This window comes from Dipodomys merriami, unplaced genomic scaffold (assembly GCF_024711535.1).
Source record: "Dipodomys merriami isolate MVZ:Mamm:240054 unplaced genomic scaffold, mDipMer1.0.p SCAF_13, whole genome shotgun sequence".
Taxonomy (NCBI): Eukaryota; Metazoa; Chordata; class Mammalia; order Rodentia; family Heteromyidae; genus Dipodomys; species Dipodomys merriami.
In genome coordinates, this window is record NW_027202604.1 from 15596885 (window position 1) to 15621756 (window position 24872).

The 24872-nt window shown below is 42.7% G+C and overlaps 1 protein-coding gene across 3 annotated transcripts in view; it reads left to right on the forward strand.

The window, feature by feature from the left end:
* The first annotated feature begins 1420 nt into the window (after positions 1 to 1420).
* The window catches only part of Lrrc3b (leucine rich repeat containing 3B), an 83990-nt gene continuing 60538 nt past the window's right edge, over positions 1421 to 24872 (forward strand). The window contains exons 1-2 of one of the 3 annotated variants that reach the window (XM_070018391.1): positions 1421 to 1838; positions 4146 to 4286. The gene's annotated coding sequence lies outside the window, so the exon portion shown is untranslated. Of the gene's footprint in view, positions 1839 to 3360; positions 3502 to 4145; positions 4287 to 24872 lie in introns of those variants that run through there. The other 2 variants (XM_070018392.1, XM_070018393.1) reach the window with 2 other exon arrangements.

Genomic DNA, 24872 nt, shown 5'->3' on the forward strand with positions numbered 1-24872 from the left:
GCAGGTTTTCAACACACTTGACACAGGCTACAAAATGATAAAGATTATTTGGTCATTCTTCCCATGAAATGGGTTTGTTCAGGCTGCCGGCAGCAGAATGTATAATTCTTCCTCTCTGCAGTTCCTCAACAGCATGGTTTTCTTTTGCCTTTGAGATTTCAGAAATTTAAATTGTGGTAATCAATGGGAGAAGGAAGATTACCTAGGAACAAAAATGAATGAAAGACCTTCCTATTTCCAGCCTAGGGGCTGGCTGTGGATATAGCCCTGAGCCCCCACCTTCAGAAATTCTTAAAGGTGTCATCACCTGAGTCACTTCAGTTCTAAAGACAGTTCTAAGATCTAGCTAGTCTTGAGAGAGAAAATGACCTTCAACTGGATAAACATTCCTTCAGTACTCATTAGGTATAAACCACTGTTGGATGTTGAATTGGGAACAAATAAAAATGGGGTATTCATAAATGAATGAAGAGATAGAGAAAAGCAAAGAGTCAGAGAGAAAAATTAATTCTGCTTGGGGATCTGGAGGGAGTGGAATAGAGTTAGGAAAAGAAGGTGATATTTATTGAGGCCTGACAACACAGCTTCCTCTGTCCTAAATTGACACCGAAAAGTAAATAATTAAAATCGTAAGAACATCGCGAAAACCAGTCATTTCCTTTATTTTCACACACACACACACACACACACACACACACACACACACACACACACACACACACACACACACACACACACACTTTCTTAAGAAACACTCCCATTCTGCCTGAAAGGAAAAGTGAAAAATTGAACCCTAGCATCTTTTCCTCTGGGAAACTGGGGGATCAGGATTAGGAACCACAACTCTTAAAATTTGGACCTCCCTGACTCATCCTGAGAGCTCACTGGCTTGGGGGAGGAAATCCTATCTTATTCAACCCCTCCTCTCCACCTACAGCCTCACACAGTGCTTGGCACCCATTAGGTAATCATGTGTGCCATGGATTTTAAGCATCTACTTTCCCCCCGACTGAAGACAATGGAGAGTAATACAGCTCTGGTCTCAGTAGTTACAAAAACAGGGGAAAGAATGGGGCCATCAACAACCTGCAGGAACTGTGGAACTGTGCCGGGGGAACCTGGGGGCGGCGGGGGGCGGGGGGGAGGTGAAAGCAAACACCTCTCAAAGCAAACACTCCTTGCACTTTGCCTCCATTCCAGACCCACCCATCCCCCCTCCGCCACCACCCCCCCCCTCCCCACGCCAAGGCAAGGGAAAGGCGCAGACTAAGCAATAGGGAAGCTCGGTCGGTCACGCTCTTTCCAGGCTGCTTTTCCAGTCCACAGCAGCCTCGCCCCTCCTCCCTCGTCTCTACGCCAAGCTTTGGAGGCGACTCCTCTCTAGTGACTGAATCCACTGCATTTTAGGACCAGTCGCCGTTTGCCTCTCTTGTGTCTTTGTCTCCTCTTCCTGCGAGGCTCCGGCGCCCGGGTCTGCTGCAACCACCGCAGCAGCTCGAACCAAGTCGTGCCCCACACGGCCGCTCGGGGGCCGCACCCTCGCTCCGTGGCGGCGCCCGGAGACGCCAGTCGCGCCACGCACTGCCTGCGTCCCGCGCGCCCCAGCCACCGCGTAACCACTCCGCCGCCACGAGCCAACCGTGGCCGAGGATCTGAGCCCCACCAGCCGGCTGGGGAAAGAGAAGGGGAGGAAGGGGTGGGCAGCCCAGCTGGCAGCCGGCTGGAGGTGGCGGCCGATGCAGCCCTGACTGCGCGCACACCCCTAGGCAGACGCACCCCACACCTCCTCCCTGCGCCAGGAGGATGGAGCAGCCATCTCAAGCCGGGGCTGGCGCAAGGTAAGGTGCAGCCGCCTGTTGCTTTTCGCAGAGCGCGGGATCATCTCTTCCCGGTGGTGCTGCGGCTGTCTGGCCCTCTGGGAACAAGTGGAGGAGAACTATCGCCCTCAGTTGTGAGCCGTGGCTGTGCAAACCTCTGGTCCCTTTGGTACAGACCCTTGGAGAGGCATCAGCCGGCGAGGGGGCGTTGTTAGCTTTCTCCACTTTGGTGCAGCTGGCTGCCGTGCAGTACTCTGCAAACTTTTGTGACCCCCCCTCCTTTCCCCGCGCGATGCTCACCCCCGTGTGCGGTGCACTTGCACGTTTAGTTCTCGCGTGCGCCCTTCCCCCAACTCCCCTTGTGAGACGCGTGTGCCCGTTTGGATCTGTGTGTTCTTCTCCGAGACTGTGCACTCGCCGCAGCTCGCCGGCGCTCCCGAGGCGTGGGCTCTCGGGACCCGGCAGTGCCCTCAGCCTGCTCCGTAGGAGCTGGGTAGGAACCGTGATGGTGACAACGGAGTCGGGGTGGGGGGGGGCGTGGAGAGGGGCAAGGCTGCGGGCCACTCCTGGAGCTCTATCCCGAGTGGTGGTTGGGGGTGGATTAGTACCCTGGAGCATGCCACCCATCCAACTCCAGAATGAAACCCTTGGAGTGGCTTTGGGTTGTGCGCCTCGGGAACGGCATGTGCAGCTATGGGGCGCGCGGGGTGGGTGCGTGAAGTAAGTGAGCAAGCGGGGAAGGAAAAGATTGCTGGTGGGGATGTGGGAGGAAGCTGGGGAGAGGGGGAGATCTGAGGGGAAGGGAAAGGCTCTCCTAATGAAGGCGAGGGGAATGGCCAGAGCAGGAGGAAAAGAGATTTTTTAAGTCCTGAGGGCTCTGGCCTGGGTGTGCAAATGCAGATGGGGGAGGGGCTGGGTAACCTGGGGAAGCACTGGGGTGGAATGCAGCCCTGGAATTTCGGGGTTCTAGGGGGCGGATTTGGGAAGGTGAGCTGCTGGGTGCCTGGTGCAGCGATCTCGCTCTTGGAGAGTGGAAGCAAACCTCCTCAGCTATCATCTGAATGCGCTGGCATCTTGGGCGGTGACTGAATGGTCAGATCAGGGATAAGGATGCTTTTCTGGGTCTTAGAAAAGCGTAGTTCCCTCTCTCTTTTCTGGCAGCCTCTGGCTTTTACACCCATTCATCTCTGCAGCGCGGTGGGTTAGATCCATGCCCACCTTCCCTGCCAGTACTTGGGCATCAAACAAGACTCCACAAGCCTCAGGGTGGGAACGGAATTCCTGGCCATTAGGGGAATACGTGGGTGCAGGGTGGGGGCTGGAGGTCGGAAGGGGAGTCCCCAAAGCCCAGCAAATAGGCAGGGGTCCCAGCGGTGGGAGGAGCCTGCCAAGGCGGAGGCTGCCGTGGAAGCCACCTTCCCACCTTCTCCTCCTCCCTCCCCCCTTCCCCCCCCCCCCCGCTGCCCCACAAATCGCACCTGGGCGGAGCAACGGAGTGGGGGAGCCAAGCCGAGTGCTTCCACTGGTAGGATCGTCAGAGAAGGCGAGCTGGAGCTGGAGCTGGAGGGCAGGGCGTGAGAGGAAAACGCAGAGCAAGGGGGTGTGGGCAGCTGAGGAAGCGAGACCCACCTTCCCGATCCGGGGCCCTGGGCAAAGGTGCGTCTACCCACCACGCAGCCCTCAGGTAGACCCCTTTGCTTATTCCTTTCTGGATGCTTTGGTGAATGCAAGAAGGCGAAGCTCCTCCTTTGCACCCTAGCAATTCAGAGTGCAAGACAGTTTGCGGGAGGGCGGCGGGGGGGGGGGCTAGTCTGCTGTTGCAAAGAAGAGCCAGCCGCCTCTCTTGCTTAGCACTCAACCCCCCAGCCACCGACCTACCTTTTCCAGATGAGGAACACACATGGTTGGACAGCCAGGCGGGGAGCACCTCACTTAACCTTGCTCTCCCACACGAGGCGCATGCCCCTCCCCTCTCCAAGTGACACTTCTGGCTGAGTCTTTTTGGTGGTTCCTACCGCCCCCATAGGCGGTTGTATTGGGGGTTATACTGGAGGTTGTACCGATCTGGAGCCCCCATACAGCTCTCAGGTTCTCCCTAGCCGGGCCTGACATGGGCACAATCTTCTGTATCTCACCCTGTGGAGCCTTCCTGCTCTCCTGTGCTAGCTGGGAGCAAGCAGAACTCGGACAGTGGCTTATTTGGACCCTCTGGTCAGATCCGTCCAGAGGACACGTGGCTTGTCCAGGGCACCTGGGAGGAGTCTGCATGAGGGTCACTGCCATTCTGGGCCACCCTTGAAGCAGCTAGCTTTCTGCCTCACTCACCAGGGCCCCAAGGAGCAGGAGGAGCAGGAATCCACTCAACTCAGGGTCCTGGAGCAACAACTGAGAGTTGAGGCCACACCTCAGAGGCTGGGCCTGGCTGGTGACAGAACAGAACACAGCTTCCGAATTGCCTGGAAACCTGAGGTAGGATCCCCCCACTGTAAACTCTTCACGCCATAATACTTAGTTTCTGACACCCGAAGGCTGCTTTCTTTCTGAATATTTGTCACCTGGATTTGTGCTCCAGGCTCTTCCCCTTGTCTCAGAAAGTGGTTAGAAAAGATCACTGGGCAACCTGAGAGAAGACTCCAGAAATATGGCAGGTGGATTTTTTTTTCCGCCCAAGTTGTTCCTCTCTTCTGGGGTGATTCGTAATGATAATAGTGAATACTACTTAATGTTTCTTAAATTCTTATTGTGTGGTAAGCACTTTCCTCCAGTTTATGTACTTTCGTTAATCATGAAGGATGATAAAGTTTTTTTTTTTATAATTTTATAGATGAGAAGCCCAAACTACAGAGAAAGTATTTGCTTCTTTTTCAACTAGCCAGTCCACAGAGAGGCTGGCTCCTCGGGTGGGTAGAGCACACTCTCAGGCCTATTTAATTGTCTCCAAGGACACATGAAGACCACTTAGCCTTCATTTTAAACCTTAGGGGCAAATGGTGGGTGCCAACCTTTCTTGGAATGTGTGTCACCTGCCTCAGTGCACCCCAACAGTGCACCTTGGTAAGATGGGCGCAACTACAACAATCCATGGAAGGAATTGGTTACAGGAATTGGAAAGGAATTGGAAAGCTGTTAGTAAATGTCCTCCTTTGAAGTACAAGACAAAATGAGAGGTCCAAATGGGAATAAAGCTTTACTTTCTGGTTTAAAAAAAATTAGATGTATTCTCGGTACTCATTTTGTGATTTCACTTCTGCAAATTAAATCACAGAATGTTAAAGTTAAGAGGGATCCCAGATACATCTTTTCTAACCCAGATCCAATGATAGGCTGTACTTCAGAATATCTGTATTTGACCCTCATGAAATGAACTATATTTATACATAAATAGATTATGGTCATTTTTCTGCTGTTTATTGGCATCTCAAAATTAATTAGAGAAAAATATTTTTTCCACAAATGGCTTTCTTTGTTTAATTTTTCATAAATGCTTCTCCATGAACATAATGTGGAAAAAGTCAGTACAAGGGACAACACAGCCCCCTTCCATGTGCCTCTTTTGAGAAAGATTGCAATAGAATATTTGCAAGCCTTCAAAGCAGCAAAAGTTAACTAACCATGCAATCTTTTAACAATTCTAATTAAGATGAAATGGGTCTCAACCATTTCTGCATAGTCCTTCTATCAGGTTGAGTAGTTCTGTCCCGCCTTTATTCCCAAGTATTTGTGCAAATATGAGACAATATAGGATATCAGAGAGAAATTGCTTTTCATACAATGAAATGAGCTGGTATGGTTTCTCCTGGAAGTCGTGCCTTTGACTTGAGCTTTTGTGCAATAAAACAATGGACTCCAGTGGTTACACCTGGGACTTAGAAATGGGAACAATGCATCTTCTCCACTTCTTCAACCCACTGAGCCCTTTCCACAATGAGGACTTTCTCCTGCCATTTGGGGATTCCATCTACCTGTATGCACACATGTGGGCTGGTATTCTGGTTTCTGGGGAAACCCCATGTCTTCTTTCAAAAGCCATAGTACTAGAATGCCCTCCTCTACGAGGAAAACCAAGAAAAAGTCTTGGAGGAAACAGCCAGGGAGCACAGAGAGGCTGTTTCTTAGTCTCATCAAGATGGCAAAAGTTCCATGTAAACAGTGGAAACCTGGTAGCTTTTATGTCACCTGGATCAAAATTTCCAGCACTAAGGCTGTGATGCACCAAAACAGAGGTTCTGGGGAGTCCCTGAAGTGGAGCAAGCAAAGGTAAGGGGATAGTGACCTGAAGAGGAGAGGAGACTTGGCTGATGACAAGTCCTGGTGGGACAGAAATGCCTGTAGCAAATGCTCATGCACTATGCACTAGCTCCCCTCTTCTTTCTTTCTTACCTCTTCCTTAGCCTATCATCTGATATAGGTCACAATGTGGTGGATGTGAATCACAGAACTCCTAGCTGCTTGTGTGGGGGGGTGGGGGAGGGAGGTGGTCATTCACTTTCTAGTGAATTCCTTAGAAGAGTCTTGTTTTTATGTAAGTAGGAGAATGTTGCACACCTGCCACACTCTTCAGGGAGAGCCATCACGTCATTACCTCAAGGGAAGCCTTTTGGGGGCAGGGACACTGCTTTCATTAGACTACAGCAGTTAAGTGTTTTCTTACCCCAGTAGGAGAACATGTCCGAAGATAGTTTCAGTGGGGAAGAGAATTCATGTGACCCTGGCATACATCCGTGTTTCCCATGATGAGATTTGGGGGGGGGGGGGAGGTGGTGGAGTTGGCCTCTCATCATGTGATTCATGTGGGCCACGTCCCTCTGTTAGTTTCCTGTGACTCCAGTGTGGTATAGGATCAAAGGCCCAGATGACACCTCTGCTGGCACAGGACTCTGGCATCTGTTTCTTTCCAGTCATACAAATAGGAGTTTGTTGACGTTTCGGATAACAAGTAGTATCAAGCAACACAATTCCATCTAATATGAAGGATGTGGAAAATTAAAACTTTATATTCAGAACACATTGAATAGGTATGTATGCAATACATAGTATGAGCTATAATGCTCATTTGGAGGTTGGATGTTTGACATATTAAAGTAAAATCAACCTGTACATCATCTGACTTAGACTATTTTTAATATCAAAGGAAGGCAAGTAATAAGATTCTGTGAGAAGAATTTGAAGAAAATGTTAACGAAAGCTTTATCCATAGATTGTAACTTGAAGCTTTGTTCAACAAATGGCTTGAGATCAGGATGGAAATTCATATCTGAAGTGTTTTAATATGTTTCATACACTTTGTAAAAACTTAAGAATTAGTATATCTCAGTCAACCACTGGAAGAGAATGAAATCTAGAGGCTTTTCATGAACTGACAGTTTTCCTTCAAAGTGGCAAGGTAATCGTAAGGGCCATGTAATTCTTTAAAATAACGGAATAAATATGGAACAAAAAGAACTACCCCCCATACAAATGGATTTTGTTCTTTAAGCGGATAAATGAACAGATTAGGAAAGGTTACAAAATTTATGATTTCATTTTATCCTAAGCTCTCCAAGCTGCATTTAATGTTAGTGCTTGTACAGTGCAAATGTCAGTACACTTCCAGGTATATTTTTTTCAAGTGCTTTTGTACCTTTTATTAGAAAAAAATGGAAACAAATATAAAAAAATCTACAGCAAGCCACTCTCTCCAGGAGCAATGTTTGACAAAGTAGTATTTTTTTCAAATATAGGATAGGTTAGATTATTTTCCCCCCTCTTTTCTTTCCCCCCTCATTTCTTCTCCTTTCTCCTTCCCTCCCTCCTTCCCTTCCTTCCTGTTTTCTTCTCTAGATCATTGACAGAGTAAGTACTTAATACCTTCCCAAGAATGATTACTTTTTCAGGACAGGGTAGGGCTAAGTGCAGAGTGCACCTGTACCCTACCCAAAGCCAAAACACCAAGATCATGAGGTCTTTTACTGGATCTGCCCCCAGTCTTCTAGCTCAGCTCTGATTTGAAGAAACAGTGCCCGGGCCTGCTTCTGAGGGCTTCCCTGTTGGCAGTGACTAAGCAGTATACTTTTTGTATGCTACAATGGAACTTGGCCACTGAATAGAGTCCTAGTCCAGGCTACTGGTCTAGCCTAGACACGAGGTCCACAGGGATTATCAAGAAGGGTGGGTACTTTTCACCCCTTTTTAAAAACACATTGATGCTGAGGTTATGTTATGAAATATTGTGTGGTCATTATTAAAGTATCCAGCTGGATTTTTTTATTGTATTTCAGAAATACATGCTACAATTGTAATGAGCATCATTCCTAAGTGGGAAGTGTAGGTAGTATAAATCATCCATACCAGAAGCCTCTGCTATAAAACCTATGAAGGAAGGTGATATAAGACCAGCTTAGTCAAAAGAGGCAAAGAAAAGCAGCAGAGGAGAGGTATTGAGACAGAAGAGGAATAAGAGAGACCAAGAAAGAAAACTATTCATTCTAAGGAAGAGAGCCTAGCAGTTGGCACAGAAAGATTTTGCACCTTAGCATCCTAAGCCCATAGACAAAAGGGGAAAACAGAGGAGACAAAGAAAGTGGAGATAATAAGTCCTAAGGAAAAAAGGTGTACAAGTAAAAGAAAGATGCACTACATAATTCCTAACTGTCTGCATTAGCTTAGATCAGGCTAGGTGCTCAGCTGGAGGCTCTGGCCCCTTTATCACATCCCAGAATACCTCATTAATGTGTAGCTTCTCAATCACCAAATTCAGAGCTCTCACCCTCATGTACCCCATAGTGCGCTTTGGCAATCGGATGAAGCCTAGGAAACTTCAGCATTATGTTTTTTTGTAAGTAGCATTATGTTCTTGAATGCATAAAACATAATACACAAGGTTACAAGCAGATCTTAGTAAAACATTTATTTAGTTATAATGTGTGATGTATGTGCCTCTTATGCAATGCATGCATAAGTTGTACCACTGGGACTCATTAATGGCTATGTCATTTTGGAGTAGAGATGAGCCTAAATGCATAACTAGAGCAACAATAATATGATTTGAAAAATACCTAATTACACTGGTGGCAAGAGCTGTTGATTCCAATATTACAGTTGAGGTTTATGACTGGCATTCATGAGAGAATAAATACTACTTTGCTATGTCATTTTAATGAGGGAAGTTTTTGTCTTTTTTTCCATTCAAGTTCATAGGCAGATGTCTTAGGGTCCACTAGTAGATATCTTAGAAATGCATGATCGCAAGAACTCTAGACCAGGGGGACCCTGTCATTTGTCATTTATCACAAGGACACTCTGGAAAATGAAAGGGCTCTTAGTTATTTTTGCAAGACAGTAGATGCAAGTTGGGATAAGCAAATTGGGATTGGGTAAATTGTTATATATGACCCTATAGGGTCTTATTTGCTTTTTCACTTCCCAGGGATCTTTTCTTCCTAGAGCAATTTTTACTCCTCTGCACCAAGGAATTGACTTTATCTGCCCTATTCTTGGAGATCACTGGTTGGGAAGTGGAGATAACCTTTTAGTGAAAGAAGGGCCCATATCAGCGCCACTGCCTGTCTATGGAGTGCCTTTGTAAGAATGAAATAATGGACTTCCTAGGTGTAGCAGGAAATCCTGAATCCTGGCCGGATAAGCACTGGCTTACATTTGAGTTCCCAATGATCCCCTTGGCGAGGTGCCCTGTAGCCTTGGCCAATATCACCTGAAGTGAGGGAGAATTATCAGGCTACATTGCATTTCTGCCAAAAGTTTCAGCTTCCTTTCCAGCATTTTTTTTTCTTTTCAGCAGAGCTGCCACAATAGTTTTGAAAGGTTCACTTCCTTTCCCTGCCCACTTCTTAGCAATCAGGAAATGGCCTTGGTGCAAGCAGGTGGATGGATAGTCATGGGAAAAGCGCAGGATCGGAAGCATTCTTAAACTGAGTGGGGAAGAGGGGATTGTGGTTATAGGGTGTTTTCTAAACAGGTAATTGTCATTGTGCAGTGTTGGGGGGAGATGACAGATTGGTCCTGTTCTTGTTTTTGTTGTTGTTGGTTTTTTTCCTGTTGTAACTGGTGAAATAAAATCTGCTGAGTAGGAGAAAAGTCTCTCTTCAGAAACCCTTTGACTTAGCAGAAAGAGGCAACATCTCAGAATATGACTTCTGCATATGAACTATTGACTGGGACATGTGACCTGGCACAATGTCACCTGGTTCCTTGGTTCTTACCTGCCTACGGCAGGTGCTGTCAATTACATGGAGCTCTACTTGCTGAGAGTCAGGGTAACTGGGGGCTAAATGTTTTTAAAAGTGCCTTCCAGTGGATGATCTAGAGTATCAAGGATATGTCCAAGACTGCTGTTTGTTTCTGTTGTTTTTCAGTCATGGGGCTTGAACTTAGGGCCCAGCCACTATGTCTGAGCTTTTTTTCCCCCCCTCTAGGCTAGCACTCTACTACTTTAAGCCTGCTCTAATGGTTATTTGGAGTTAAGAGTTTCATGGACTTTCCTTCTTGGGCTGGCTTTGAACCACAATCCTCAGATTTCAGTCTACTGAGTATCAGCTAGAATTACAGGTGTGAGCTACCAGCACCCAGCTCTCCAGCACTATTACTTATACTTCATATAATGGGTTCTTGTTTAAGACTTTCATGTCTTTGTTGATCAACACTCTAGGATCCTGAGCATCAGTGTTACCTGCAACAAAAGACTAAGGTAGAAGGCTTTAGAGGGAAAAGTTACTCAGGAGGGGACAACGTAGGAAAGGGGTGATATGATGTACTCCTGCTTTCTTTTCATGCAAAATGGAAGAAAGATGGAGGAAATTTTGAAATGCAATTTACTTGTCCAATTCTCAAAAGGCATATGACAAGATTCCTCTCTATTTAAAAACTTAAAGTAAGTCCTGGTTGTGGGTAGTACCTGGTTGTAGGTATGGTTTCAGAAGTATTTTATTGTCTATCTGTTCTCTGTCTCTTTATGTGCCATTTTCCTCAGCATCCCATAAGTCCTGCTGCTGAGTTGATACTAGCTCATTTGCAATTGTCCACATTTTCTCTCTCCAACTCTATGCTGGTGACTTGAAAACAACCAACTAAGAGTACTTACACTAGCAGTGAAAAGCACAGCTTCCCCTCCCCCAGAAAATCTGGTTGCAAAATTTACAAGTCCAGGCCCCCACCCCATCAAGGAACTTTCTGTTCTTATAACTTAAAGAACTCTTTCCCATATCCTCCATTTGTCATCCTGTTCCTGACTGCTCATTTCTCTTTCCCTCATCTTTCTCTTTTCTTTCTAGCTGCTCATCTGCCTACCAACCACCACTCAGAGATAGCCAGACTAAACTGTAATTCCTTTCTCTTCTGCCATTTAGTAGCTAAGTAAGGACTATGGGAACATTTTTAACTTTGCTAACAGTTTCTCTATGTAAATGAGGTACAATGATAAGAATGTGAAAGATGTAAATGATTTGAACAAGTACTTTTGATAGTGCCAGATAGCGATAGATATTACCTAAATCATTGTTATTATTATTGAGCAGAACATTGTTGTTCTTATTAACTATTATCTACTGTTATACTCAGTGTTCAGTACTAAGTATGTCTACATGAAAGAAGTTAGTAAAACAAAGAAAATATTCAGAGCTCTGACCAAAGCCCAGTTAGTTATTACAGTGTTATCCAAATTGATTTCATGGAGACAGGAACATTTTAATGAATCCTGAAGGCTAGTCACACAGCGTGAGCAAATTGACAAAACAGACAGGGACATCCCCAGAGGAGGGACAAGATATGAGCACAGATAAAAGAGGAACCAAAGAGGTGGTTGTTAGGGTTTATGAGCCTGAACCTGAGGTCCTAGAAGGAGAATGGACATTGGATGGACTTCAGGTAATACCTAGAGTCCAGGAAGTGAGCTGCAATCCTCTTTTAGTTCTTTCTGTTGTCTGTCCCAGCACAAGTCTGAGCTTAGGCTCTTCCTGGAGGTGGGAGGAGAGGTCATAAATCCAGATTTTATATGAAAACTCCTGATGTTTAATGGTCTGTTTCATTTAATTAAGACTAAAATGAAACAATAACAACAGAACAGAACCCATCTATCGTTATAGTCAGCCTCCCACAGAAGAGAGGAGTTCTACATTTTAAGCTTGTTTAAAAACGCTAACATACAGCCAGGAGCCAGGGGCTCATATTTATAATCTTAGCTACTCAGGAAGCTGAGATCTGAAGATTTCAATTCCAAATCAGCTTGGGCAGGAAAGACTCATGAGACCCTTATCTCTAATAAACTACTCAAGAAAAGCTGGAAGTGGAGCTGTGGCTCAATGACTGAGCACGAGCCTTGAGCAAGCTCACGGACGGTGCCCAGGCTCTGAGTTCAAGGCCCAGGACAATACAAAAAAAAAAGATATGCAATAATTGGAATTCCTGAGTTTGAATGTGATTCCCTCCTTAACTGTGTGACCACAAATGAGGGTTCTTTAAGCTCTCTGAACCTTAGTGTTCTACCAAATGCCTATTGTTACTTCCTATCCTCCATTCCTGGCTGAACGAATGAGTCGTAGCAAAGAACCTGACAAATGTTGGAATTATCCCTAAGCTCCGGCAGAGCCACACACAGTACAGCTCCGAGTCTCCTTTTAAGTCATCCGAAGACATCTGACTGTCCTCACATGCCTCATTAATTTGAACAATTGATGGGGGGAAAAGAAAGGTAGGTGTGTTTTTCCTTTTGTATTTTGTTCAACGTCAGAAGGAGCTTGGCATTCCGTTTTGGAATTCAGCATGTCCAGGAGGAATCCACCTCAGCGTTCCTCATTGGTTCCAGAAGGGTGCAGGGCAGTAGGGCCACTTCTGCCCTGTGAGCTGATGGTGGTTCTTTCAGCTGCTCCTGGTGTTAGTCAGCATTGTCAATACATTTGTGTATTTCCCCTCTTTTCATACCTTTCCATTCCAGGCAGGTTATTATCATGCAAACTTTTATGAGCCAACCCTAGGAGAATCAAGCCAATTGTTTCTGGTAGAGGGGCTGAGCCAGGTGGACATTAGCTCTGACGCTAGTGAGAGGTGCACCCAGCCTGCTTCACTGAGCCTGGTAGAACAAACTGTAACTGCAGCCTTGTTGGCCTTCAGGCTTATGATAATGCCATAAAACACAGTGCAGTCTGCTTGACATTACCTTTATTCGTTTTGTTATGTTGAACATGGCCATATTGAGTTTTCAAGAAGCAGATAGGCTTTGAGGAAGGCATAACTGATTTCAAAGATCAGGTCTTCCCAGGACTGGGGCTCCATGCAGCATTCTAACCACACTGCTTCTAGTGCTGACCTGAGCCTAAGAGTTCTACTCCTTTCCAAGATCCAAGCCATCTGACATCTCAGCTCTCTGATGCAATAATATTTTTTTTCCACTACTGGTGTCCAGGGCCCTATCTTACTGACCAGTATAAGACCTGAGCTCCAGAGAAGCCAATGCTCTGCCCTCAGAAGTGAGTTTAAAACATCTCCATCTATAGATTTAGCATTTAGATGAATTTAGCATTTAGATGGCCACAATTGATGTCAAGGACCAAGAAGTCACTCTAGCATTGCCTGGGCCTTTGGATAAAAATGTGCTGAATGAATGAGTAAACTCGAATGAATGAAGTGAAAAAATACCCAATTTAGGGCAGGCCATGGTCATGCATGGCTATAAACCCCAGCTACAATTTAAGATAGTCCCAGGCCAAGTTAGCTCAAGACCTTATCTGAAAAACAAACCAAAAACACAAACAGGACTGTTACTTCAACAAGTATGACTCACTGAGTTCAAAATCATATCATTGCAAGAAAATAATAATAGATTAAATCCAATTTTGATCTTTTGGAAACAATTTATTCCAATGCTAAAGACTTCTTATAATCATAAAATTATACTTTTATAAGAAGGAAAAATAAATTATTTTAGTGATATATATATATATATATATATATATGGAGAGAGAGAGAATGTATGTTTATTTTTTTAAGATGTTAACAACATTTACTTACTGGCTCACTCACCCCATGGAGACATAATGGTAGTAAAATAAATGCAGTCAGCGTGCTTTCCTATTTACTCAGCATGCAAACTAGTGTCTGTTTCTAAGCATGTGCAATTTCATCAAGGTCTTCTAGAACTCTTCTCAATAAAGAGATGCTGAGTTGTGATGTCAACCTGCCAAAACCTAATTAAGTCAAGTTTAGTAAAAGAAAAGATCTTCCTTCTTTTGTAAAAAGAATCATAGAACCTTGATATTGGCAGGACTTTTGGGGGTCCCTTAATTTGAAATCCTCAACGGGCAAGCTACCATAGAAGAATAGGATTCTTTTCTGATAAAGTGGTGACTTCATTTTATATTTATTTTGTGCATTTGTGCAAAGGAGCTGCAACTCAACATATCAATTTATGAGTACAATACATCTTAATCAATGTCAGCCCTTCTACCATTCTCCCCTCTCATCTTTCCCAACCCCCAGTCCATCCTCTCAAGTGAAATAGTAACTTTGGAAGGCTTTCTCATTCTAAGAAATGTCTGAGACGTGGCTTTTGCTTCTGAGAATGGAGTCGTGGTTTCCTCAGGATGCTACTTATTTTGTTTCATTTTGTCTTTTTTCATTCTGAGTGCAGATGAGTTCATGTTGGGTGGGTGTGGGTTGGAAGAGTCTGAAGTGCTTAGGTAACAGTTGGCATGCCAGTTGTGTAATGAAGAATATGTATTGACAATATCAAATGGTGGGCTGAATCTCATTTTGGATGTGTAAGGGGGGAAAAAAAAGAACAAAATTTCTAAAAGTAATAACACTGCCTGTATCCCAGGGGTGTTTCTAACTGTTGGGCAACAGAACTGAGAAATATGGGTCTTAAAATATGTGCCTTGAAATACATGCCACGTTCTTCTCCAGCCTGAGTTGACTGTATCAACCCCCACAGTTTTTAATTTCTTTAATTATTGGAGAGTGCTGTTTTGTTGTCAAATACACACTTGTGCTGAACTCAAGAACAAGGGAAGAGTTTCAACAATAACAGGTGAGATAAATTGTCTTTTCCCATTGAAAGTGGAGAAACCAACAGTTTCTTGAAAAACTGCTACTGATTTATTGAGCTACTAGGAAATTACTGTTTGCTCCACCACCACAAATTTGTCTTTAGCTCCTGGCCACCTGTATATCACTGATTTTAAAAGGTCTTGTGTCTTCTACACTATCTGTCTATCTATCTATCTATCTATCTATCTATCTATCTATCTATCTATCTATCTGGAGGTCCTCCTGGAGTTGAACTCAGGATCTTAGACTTGCATAACTGGTGCTCTACCACCTGAGCCATACTTCCAGCCTGGCATTTGCTGGTTAATTGAAGATAGAATCTCCAAGATGGCACCCCTGACCAGGTTGACTACAAACTATAATCCTCTGATATCAGCTACCTTAGTGGCTAAGCTTATAGGCATAAACCCTTGGTGCTCAGCTGCTTACCTTCTCTTTGTGCAGATAGCAACAGTAATGTCTTCTTTCTCGAGGATTACGAGTGGAGTAGGAGGTGTGCACACGGATGTGAGTGGACTGGGCACACAGCAAATGTCTTCAATGGTAGTATGTGGCTAATAACATGAGTCAGTCATAGAATAGCCAGAGCAGAAATTTTACCATTGAATCTTTGACAGCCTCTTGTGTAGTGGAATCTGTTACATCTTCTCAGAACAGTATTTTTAAATGCAAAAGATAAAGTATATGGGATTTCAAAGTGCAAAACAACACAAAGCACTGATTTGTACAGAACCTACAGTGCTGTGCATCTATGACATCAACTAATATGTTATCAGTAATAAAACAATTTATATAAAGAAAACTTGCCTTAAATGACACACTTCAGTAGTTTGCTTCACCATAAGATAAACATGTTTGAATATTCTTGGGCTGGACTTATAGCCATATGTGTGTGTGTGTGTGTGTGTGTGTGTGTGTGTGTGTGTGTGTATTCCTATTTTCAAAGAAAACACTAATGAAAAATTTATTCTCATTTGAACTTGCCAATTTTCCCAAACTATAGCAACTAATTTAAATGGTTGGCTTTTTTTCATGGAGTGATGAAAGTAGGCAGAGATAGGAAGGAACATAAGAGTCAGGAACTGTCTCTGTCACCAGGGTGGGAAGGTACATCTAGGGCTGGGTGACCACCAGGTGAAGAGTTGACAGTTCTAGTCTATATGTCTTATGAACAGAATTATCAGAAGGAATCATTCTGATTTCAAAGCTGTAGTAATAAATTATATTTCTGGATTTCTGGAACCACTATATTGTCATATGAAAAGAGGAATTGAATTTTATTGGAGATGCCAAAGCAGGTAATGTTTTGCCTGCTTTGAAAACAGTTAATTGAGCCACAAAGATGCAAGAATTGAAAACGAATGCCCTTCTCTTTTTGGCTTGATGCATTTGTGGTAGTTAGGGAGCCTGGGAGGGACTCATAAAGCCAGAATGATTATGTGGTTTTATTATATATCAATATATCTACATGTGTATGTGGCTTTGTATGCATGTCTATAAAACCTCTGGACATGGAGTGTGTACACAGGTGGTTTCATTTATGAGTGATTTTGAGTCCAGGATTCAGAAGATCATGGAGAAATGAGAAGGCCTGAACATCTAGAGTCAGACATGGAGTTCCTGGCACCCTATCACTAGATGTGTGATCCTGAGCAGTACAGCAGGGGTCTCTGGTTCTGACTCTTTGGCTAAAGTGCTGAAGCTGTGAAATGTCAGGATTGCTCTTTTTGACCTGTTACAAGAATCCTGACACACTCTCATGGTTTGCCTGAGTAGCACTTCCTGGGCCTCTTTTCAATCTTGCTTGCTGAGTGATTTGGAAATGAGCAAGAAAGCAATCAATCTGATGTCAGAAGACTAAATATAGCAGCCATGTATCTGGGGAGTTACTGGTTCTGTCAGTTGTTTGGATGTTGTCCCCACTTTGGTCTGGCAACCTTGGCACCTTCTTTTTCCTTACTTCTTGGGAAGGATTTTTGACCAACTAACTTCACACAGGGATAAACTCATACATACGCATGTGTACACACACACACACACACACACACACATACACACACACACACACACACACACACACACACACACACACACACACCTTCTCTGCTCAGTGTTCCCCCAGGCATGACAGGTAATATTTAGGTCACTTTGGACACATATGATTGCTTTTTTAATTTGCTCATACTTTGACAGGTACTAAAAAAAACATACAGGAAAACTCTTTCAATGAATCTTATCTTTGAGGATAAGAAATAATTTAAGTAAAGTGCTTGAAGAGAATATGTAAGTATCCACATAGATAGAACTTGATGTCACCAAAATCTTGAAGACAGTATGAAGTCATATGTGGTGCACACTAAAGTAATGATGTGATCAGACTTCATGTTAACAAATTTAGAAGAGACCACCTTATCAAGGGACATGTGATGCCCATCAGAAGGTTTTTAATTCTTCATGGGTTTGGTAATTCATCCTAAAATGTCCTCTTGAAAACCCGTTAGTTCTCATCTTCATATTGATTGTGGTTGGTATTTAGAATGTCAGAATTTAACCTGGATATAATTAGGGGAAACAGCAGACAAATTAAACCTGAAAAGAAATTATGCAAAGCAACTGGCCTTGGATTCTGCAAAAATGTCAATATCATAAAGCAAAAGAAAACAATAGGCTGGGGATCCATTCTAAATTAAAAGAGGCTGAAGATATATGCCAACTAACTATAATGTGTGGTCCTTTGTGGGGGTCAAGATAAAAACAAGAATTTATAAAACACAGTTTGGAACATGGAAGGAATTTGAAAATGGATTGCTTGCTAAAAAATAGGATCTTTGCAAACTTTAGATTTCCTGAGGGTAATTATTGCAGAATAAGATAATATCCTTATTATCTTGGTCTTAGGAGACTCATGCTGAAGTAGTTAAGGATAAAGTACATCAATATCTACAATGAATATTCAACTAATCAAAATATGCATACCCACATGTAGTCTTACACTATTGTGTCCATATGTATGCACATAAAATACATATACATATATATACATGCATATATGCATATATACACACAGACACACACATACTTGCATACATGTACATGTACACAGATGCATATGTACATGAATACTCATAAACACAGGGAAAAATAGACATGATAGAATAGGATGACAACCAATCCATAATATTAATTTTGCAATGAATGCAATCTTTCTGTAGGCTTAAACTATTTCAAAAATAAAATTGCAGAAAAAAATTAGTAGAGTTTTTTTTAGCTAAGGGAATTTTTGAGATGTCTAAAATTTATCGTGTAGACCAAGCAACTGTGTTGAGGAGCTGAATAAAATTTTCCTTGAGCTTGCTAAGGAGCATGTCTACATTGTACAGAGACCTGCAAATTGCTTCCTTGCTATCCAGCAGACAAGATTCCACCTGCAAAGGAGCCATTGGACATCAGAGTGGGTTCTGGTTGATGCAGCTGAACATAGATTGTGGTCTTGATTGCCTAGATTGCAGCTTGCATAAACTTTGGTCTTAATAGTCAGACGATACTGCTAAACACAGAATGGGCTCTGCTGTGTCTGAATGTTTTGTGTGTGGGTGTAGGTGTGGTTATGTGTCTGTATCTATGTCTGTGTATTTGTTGTCCTTCTTTACATAGTTCTTGGGTGCCTATTATTCTGTAGCCACTGTTCCTTGGGGTAAGTGGTAAAGCTGGTCAGAATCGATTACTTATAGAAATCAGAGTCTGGAGTGTGAGATATTAGAAAGTAGCCACAAGAGATATGGAATGAATGCAGATATTTCCAACATTACCAAGAAAAAGCAAACTATGAAGGTTACCTGACAGGGTATGACCTCGAGCAGGCTTTCTAAGAGATTGATCAGCCATTGAGTCCAATAAGAAGAGTGGTTTATTTTCCATGTCTTTATTTGGATTTTCAATTCTTCCAAGCTGTGCGTTCACCCTAATTTCAAGGTCAAGGGTCAGGCTATTCTGCTGGACTACCACAATCCACAACATAGCTGTGCCCCATGTCAAGTGACCACAGGTGGGATTCCTCCAAGTCTATGTGCCTGCTTCCTCTGGTTGCTAATAACTAATAACTATAGATGTTTTCTCCCCTGGGCACTTAAGATTCCCAATCCAGATACTTTCAATTCTTTGATGGACTTTTTAAATATGTTTAACCCTAACTTACAGAAATCTCCTTCCTTGCTCTGACTGACACATGGAGATAAATGTAAGTGAGAGCCTCTGAATAATGCTGCAGGAAGCCTTCCAACCGACAATTTTCAACAATGCCACCTGGGCACCCCTCTGAATTACTATCCACTTTTGCTAATTCAATATGACAGGCTTCTAAAGCAATTTGAGTTCATGGAGCAGCAGCGAGAGAAAGAGAGGATTCAAACTTGTTTAAAGAAGTGGAGGGAAATGAGAGAGATAATTCATTGTCCTTGCAACACTGATCAGGACCATTTGGATTCATTTCCTGCAGGTATTAAATATGGTTTACCTTTTCTTCTTCAGTCACCTTTTCCATTTCCTCAGATAATTGCATTCTATCTGCAATGCTTGCATTTACCCCAAGAGTGTAGAGCCAGTCAGCTGATTCTTCAGTTCAGAGGCCACCAAGATAGGAAGTCAAAGCAATTTTGCTCAGCAGTTAGGGAAATTCCAACCTTTAGAATTCAGCTAAAATGCCAGGCACTGGTAATCCTAGCTACTCTGGAGAGTGAGAGCTGAGGATCAAGATTCAAAGCCAGCTCAGACAGGAAAGCCCATGAGACTCTTATTTTCAACTAACCACCAAAAATCTTGAAGTAGAGCTGTGGCTCAAGTGGTACAGTGCTATTCATGAGTGAAAAAAGCTAAGGGACAGTGTCCAGGCCCTAAGTTCAAGCCCTAGAAATGGCACAAAAAATACTACATAATACAATACAGTATGGACGTACAATACAATAAATGTCAAACAAAAAAATGTGCCTCTTATGTAAATCTCACTTAGGTGATAGCCATCAGGTAAACAGGACCCAGTGTTGAATTCTGATAGTCACTCTTCCTTCTGTGTTTCCTTCGCCCACTTGGGTGAGTCAAAGCTGGGTCCAGATGGTAAGGAGGGACGAGACAGCATTGAGCAATACAAGATGAACAGTATCAGTGGTTGGAGAACGTGGTTTGAGTTCCCAGCGCCATCTATTCCTACAGCTTGGCTCAAGGCTTAGCAATCACTTGCCAAACGTGAGCTCCACTTCCTCCTACTGCATCTTGAGTCCTTGTCCTTATGTGGCAGCCCCTTCACACCTCTTTAGTTTTCTAGCACATCTCTGATAAATTGCTCTCTCAGTTTCAGCCATACTGGCCTTCTCCTTGTTTGCAAACCACACCACGTATATTTCTGCATTGATGTTGGATTTATACTACCTTTGGTTCATCTGGCCATCTCTGAGATGGCGTGGTCCTCCCTAAACCCATTCCTCAGTTCAAATGCTGTTCCTAAGAGCAGCCTTGCCACAGTCTATATCATACTCCAGCATTTTCCCCTGAAGGGTTTCCTTCATGCTACCTTTTCTTATCTAGATTTACTTCTGCTTGGGTTAATTGTCTCTCCTCAATCAGAAACCCATGGGAGCAAAAGCCTTAATTACTACACCCTCACTCCTGCATATCAGTGCTGAGCACATACTAGCGGCTCAATAAATATTTGCTAGGTGAATGTTACCTAGAACTCCATAAGAAGCGGAGAAGATAGCACAAAGGTTTTACTTTTTTAACAAGTACTTTGGAAATTATAAAACACGATGCAGATAGTACTTTATTTTTATTCAATATTTTAATTATTATCTTTAAACCGGCCAGTTTGTCTTGATCCATGACTCCCCTTTGATCATCCTCCCCCGTCTCTCCCAACCCTACCCATCTCCTCAAACCTTTGCTACCTTGCCCATGTAGAACCCGTTCCACCATCCAGTCTCAAGTTTCCTCTTCACAGTTTTGTGCCAGTACTACTGGGACAGTATTTGCACTCTTGGCCTTGTACTGTCACTCAGCCTTTTCATTCCTAACTGTTGCTCTGCCACTTGAGCCACACCTCCACTTCCAGCTTTCTGCTGGCTAATTGAAAATATGACTCTTGGCAGACTTTTCTGTCTATGCTACCTCCAAATCTCGATTCTCAGACCTCAGCCTCCTGAGTAGCTGAGATCACAGGCGTGAGCTACTAGCACCTGGCTTCTCTTCATAATTTTCTATCATTCTGCATCAGTGTCCACCTCCTGTTTCTAGCACATAATTTAACTCCTGATATAGCTCATTGGTGGGAGTGTCAATGTAATCTGCACAAGTTTTGAAGCAACAGGAACATTTCTCCAGCTTGGAACTTGCTGCTCAGCCAGTGCTTTTTTACAGATAAGTCAATCCCCTAGAGAGCAAACAGTACTTCAACAGTGTTTACCATGAGAGGAAGATTGTATTTAGAATAAAAACTACACATATTCTGCACCACGTTTGACATTGTATCCCAGGTTTGAAGGAAGCCAGAAATAGGTGCAAAGTTGAGCTCAGAGGCAAGCACAGTAGTAGTATGAGCATTTTTTGTTTGTGGTGTTCCTTCAAGGTATTACAGGTGATGATGAAGGATGGGGCCAAGGAGAAGCAACTCTTGTCTGTATAGGCTAGAAGTATTTGTTCCTCATTTACTTACCTTTGTGGAAAAATTTTAACCTTTACTATTTATAACCTTTTTCAAGCTTCAATCAATATGTAGTATGTAGGCTTTGAAAGAGCTTGATTTAAATTGTGGAGGGAAAGCAAGGGGATTTCAGATTTCTCAATCCATTATTCATGATGTTTAGAAAGATGTGGGTTTTTTTTTTAGAAGTGTGAAAATCATCCCGATAGAGACCGAATCAGGCAGCGGCTGGCACTGATCTCAGATGGGGGAAATTCCTCCTTTCCTGTCACCTTGTGGATGAAGTATAAAAGGGTGCTGTGCCTTCCTCAGCATTACACCTTGTTTTATTTTTCTTAAGAAATGGAAAGAGTTTCCTACTTCTGTTACAGTGGAAATTAAAAATCTCCAGTTATAGAAAATGAGATGCAATCTGAAATCTGGGGGGGAAAATCACTTTATTTGGGGGGGGGGAGTTCTAAAAATGGATGTTCCTCCTGTTTCTTAAAGCATAAGGGCTTTAAAAAAATCCAGCCTCTTGTCTGCTCTCCCCTCCCCAGGCAACCAGAATCCCATATCCGTTCACAGGATGTGGAGTCTCTGTTAAACTCCTAGGAGAAAAACCTTCCCATGAATGTTGGTATACATTGTAAAAGCATGGATAGCACAAGCTTCTGATGCTTGATTCATAATATTTTAATGGCTACAGCATCATCAAATTTGTTATCTGAATTATGCCTTAGAAAAGCAAATTGCCTGGAATAAAAATAATACATAGACTGTCTGCCTTAAGTGCTCAGTGCTTACATTTCTCCTTTAAGGGAACTCAAAAACAAGAACAAGACTTCTGTTTTGTTTTGTTTTCTTTTGGGGAAGATACAGGTTTTCCTGTGAGAGGCATTATTTAAAAGGGGAAGAGGAGGATCAAATGACAGAAATCACACATGTAGGGTGGCCCTCAAATACAGCTCTTTCAGAGGATGAATTAAAATGCAGCTTTTAAATAAGATGTATAAAAAAATTATTTGCATCTTAAGTAAAAGAATTAGAAATAGAAGTTAGATCTTAAATGCCTGAATGAGTCCTTTTATTTTGTATCATCTGACTTAAGACTGGGCTAACCAGGTAAGAAAAAGCATTCATTGCTTGTTTATGAGGTTGAGCCACTTTTGCTGCTTTGTGGAGAAATCAAGATTTCAGTTACAATGTGCAAAGACATGATTCATCCCTCTGATTTTTTCTTCTAGGTTGACTCTGGCCAGGAGGGAGGGAGGTAGGCAGGAAGGAATCTTTAACTCAGAATAATTAACAAGGAAAACTACATCTATAAACTGAAGAAAACTTCCCTAGACGTTAATTGTGTGGCTATTTTTTTTTACAGACACTTTCTTTTCCTTTTCCTCCAGTTAAAAATAAATTCTAACTCTGAGTTTCAATCTTGTGGTGTTAGACTCCTAGTTTCCATCCAATTCCAAGGTGAATTTCCTAAATACAGGTCTTTATCCCTTTATGACTAGTCCAAATTACCCTTCCCTCTCCCCTTCCCTTACATGTGGGCATTGTCACCAGACACATCTTTCTAAAATACTACTATAATTTGATGACTTTCTGTCTAAAGTGTTTGGTACTTTACCTATGTATAATATCTAATTTCCTAACCTGGCCACCTTATAGGTTCACTTTACTTCTTATGATTAGATGAATCAATTAACTTCTCAACCTCTCTGCCTTTTCTGCATATTTTATCCCATGGCATTTTGTCTATTTGAGATTCAGAACAAAACCCAAAGAGACATTTTCATCTCAACCTGATGAAAGGAACCCCTGTGCTAAGCACATTTGAATTTCTTCGCTCTGTTTTTTCAGTCTTTTTGAAGTTGTATATGTTTTTGTATTTTATTTCTCCATCTTGATTAAAAAAATAGCAACAACCTAGTATCCAAGACCATGTCTCATACTTTGTTTATTCCCAGTTACAGCCCTGCTGATGAACACACAGGCTCCAAAAGAACACTCAGGTAATAGCTGTGTTTTCCCTCTCCAAAGGGAATACCCATCTACCTACAGGAACCCTCAGTTTCAATGGGTGTCAGTAACGGTATTAGATTGCTTTACTTTCACCATCTGGGCTCTTGTCTTCCAAGGTCTGAAGGGTCCTTGAGGGAGGGTGTGAAAATGAGAAGAGGGAGTCCCATGGCTCTCCTGACCCATGGCACAACTAGAACAAACAGGTGCAGGGAATAGTACACCTCATTTAGGGCAGTAAGCAAACACTTGACACGATTATAAGACCAATAAGGAGATGTTCTGTTTTTCATTGTCCCTCTATTCCCAAATAGTGTTAGTGATAAAATAGTCTTTCCTTCCAGAGTATATTTTGTTGTTAAAAATCACTGTTAATTGGTAATAATACATCTAAGGTCAAAATTAGATATTATTATTATTATCACTGTTGTTTTTATTGTTGTTTAATAATGTTCATATTTATGTATGAACCAGAGGTACCACATTTAGAATAATATTCTACATGGAAGTTAATTCTGAGAGGTGTAACCTATACCTGCTGATACCAGGCCTTAGTTACCTAGAAACATAAGACTGTTCTAGCTCTTTCTCTTGCTTTAAGGAGAGCTCCTGCACCAGTCCATATCGGAACACATACTTCTGCATTGAAATGTTGATTTAAGCTCGATGTGGTAATGCACACTTGTTATCCCAACATTCATGATATAGAGAAGGGAGGGCTATAAGTTTGAGGCCAGTCTGGAGTATAGAACTAGACCTTGTCTCCAAAACAAAAAACAAAGAATGCAAGTTAATTTGAAATCAATAATGAGAGCACTGTGACTGTAAACATGAAGAAACAGACCTATTAAACTCCTAGGATTTTATTTGTTCTTAATGTTTGGTTACTGCAAAGAACACAGTTTTGGAAAGCAAGTGTTCATCCCTCTTTGTGTGTGAATTATACTTGTTCCAGTTCAGGATTGTCATTGTACATCATTCTGTCACACAGAGGAAGGGTGCATGGAAAATGATTTCCCTGAGAATCATGTATATTAACAGTTCCCAGACTCCGTGTGATTTTTTGCTTTATTGAAGAATGATTTTTCTGGGAGTTCTTCAGAGAAGATTCTACTCAAATATCATCTTACTAGAGAGGCTTTTTCTAATCAGCCGCATCAAATATATACTGTCTGCCTCTTTCTCATTTTACCCTTTTTTTTCTTTTAACTGGTCGTGGGGCCTGAACTTTGGGCCTGGGCGCTGCCCCTCAGCTCTTCAGCTCAAGGCTAGCACTCTACCACTTGAGCCATAGCACCACTTCCAGCTTTTTCTGCTTATGTGGTGCT